The sequence below is a fragment of the Chrysochloris asiatica genome, unplaced genomic scaffold (genome assembly GCF_000296735.1).
Source record: "Chrysochloris asiatica unplaced genomic scaffold, ChrAsi1.0 scaffold00618, whole genome shotgun sequence".
Lineage (NCBI taxonomy): Eukaryota > Metazoa > Chordata > Mammalia > Afrosoricida > Chrysochloridae > Chrysochloris > Chrysochloris asiatica.
The window spans coordinates 133,157-135,345 of record NW_006409136.1 but is presented as its reverse complement, the minus strand read 5'-3'; the positions used below and the strand labels follow the sequence as shown (position 1 = coordinate 135,345).

The 2,189-nt window shown below is 44.9% G+C and overlaps 1 pseudogene; it reads right to left on the bottom strand.

The window, feature by feature from the left end:
• Positions 1–341: 341 nt before the first annotated feature.
• Positions 342–1,381, bottom strand: LOC102825736 (annotated as a pseudogene).
• Between the last annotated feature and the right edge of the window lie 808 nt (positions 1,382–2,189).

Here is a 2,189-nt window from a genome sequence, read left to right as displayed (position 1 = left end):
CAGAAAATAGAATTCTAGGATTTTACTTGTGTTTTTTCAACAAAGATTTCCATGCTGATTACAAAGACTTGCCCAATTAGATTTCTACTGAAGAATTACACAAAACATCCCTTCTTAATTATTAGGATAACTTTTCTATATACTATTTTTTTCTGTAAGTAGCAGAGGCAAGTTTCAGCTCAAAAATAACAAAAACAACAAAAAACTATGCTGGCTGAAGTAATTCTGAATTTCCATCTAGTTGTATTCTTTTGTGTTTTTTGATTTAGTGAGTCTGGACCACATGAATTTATTGACAGTTTGCAGAAGGCTGGGGATTAACCGTTTGTTTCAGGAAGAGGCTAATTATCCTCTTGAAGCATTTTTTTTTCTATTTCCTTATCCCAATTTCCATCTCTTTTCTCTGAGTCTGCCACCACTTCATATTCTTGAAGCTACTGTTGCAACTCTTTTTCCCAGTTGGCAGAGTTATCTTCTAGAACAGTTGTCTCCTCTTGCTTTTTGTCAAGCACGAGCTGCTCCATTTCTTTCCTCAGATCGTCCTGATTCGGGTTACAGGCGTCAAAGGCATCACTGACGAACTCAGAGACACCTGGGCTAGCCGAAATCTCCTCCTCATTCTCTTGAGTTTGATTATGACAGGTGGCGTCTTGGGCCGTACTGCCTCTGTCAGCAGCAGATCATCTTCTCCAACATGCCTTCTCACCTTCTTTCCCGCGGCACGCTGCTGGGCGGCCAGGGCACTCAGCTGGGCGGACTGCTTGATCAGGGAGACACGGTAAAAGTAGTTCCTCCCAAACACTTCTTTCTTCACAAGTTTCGGAACCAAGGTGAATCTCATCCTACTTAGCAGCTCATCTTCTTGGGGCATGACCAGGGCCGCTGGGTAGATGTCATCAAAGTCAAAACCGAACTGCATACTAGCTGCGGAGTCCCGAAAGAAATTTCTGTCAGCTGATAAGGCCAAGATTTCCTGTTGAATTGTTTCTCCATCATTGCTATCAACCCATGGGGGCACCGCTGCTTCTGACTTTTTTGTATATTGCTCCTGAACAAATTTTTTCTGTTCGTTTTGGAAATCTCCTATAATTGTCTTATCGATGATGTCATCTATTTTTCCTTCTTTTACTGATTTCTTTATTGTTTGTGCTGTTTTGGTCATTGATTCAGTTATCCTCTTTGAAGGTACCATTGCAAAGTTAAACAGTCGTCGAAGCCTTTGTCCTGGTCTAGAAGGGGCTCCTGGTCCCCCGCCTGCTGTGGCTCCTGCTTTTTGGACCTCAGAGCGCACCTCGCATGGAGCGTTTCCCCTCTGGGCGGAGGGTCTTCCTCTGGTGCCAGAGTGCTCCAAACCAAACTAACTGCTCAAACCCCGGAACATACAGCTGGCCAGTCCCCCGCAGCAGCGCTGGTCCCTGGAGAGTCCCGCGGATGCTCTAAGCTCAGGACCCTACTAAGCTCCCAAAATTGCTTTTAAAGGAGACTCTAGGTACTTTGTGTTAATTAGTTGTAAAGATGAAAACAGCTCCACATTTCAAAGAACAATGGTGCAGCAAGAATTAAATTTATTGAATCTAACAAGAACCTATCTTGCATTTTCACTGATACTAGCAGCTGTATCCCTGCCTTAGAATCTTTGGAAGTTGCTCTGTTTGACTGCTGCATCTGCTACTGCTCTGATATATAAAGTTAAATATATATTTAATATACATAATATATATTTAACTTTAAATATAGCTTATTACTGGCAGCTGCTGAGGCAGTCAGGTAGGGCAGGCTCTGTGGGAAAGGGACTGAAAACCCAAAGAAGCTGCTCTCTCTGAACACCACCAGAGCTCTGGATCTAGTACAGGGTGCCGGGTGTCAGTTTCCCACACACAGCAGTGAAAAAATCTCAGCATAAAGGAAAATACTGAGATTTCGGAAGGACTCTAGGCTTGGGACTCCTCTGCAGCCACCCCGCCCAGGCGGAGTTCAGAAGGGGGTTACAGCCACACAGGCACAGGGAACTTGCACTAAAAGCAGTGCAGTGACATTTGCAAAAGGAGGTGTATGTGTGGGGGGGTGGGAGTGGGGTGGTTCTACATATTTTTTCCTCCTCTTCCCTGTCCTGTCTTCTTTGCCCAGCCTGGATGCCTTTAGGCAGGAGGGTGCACACCCCCAGAAAAGGGTCCCAGCATGGAGCCCAC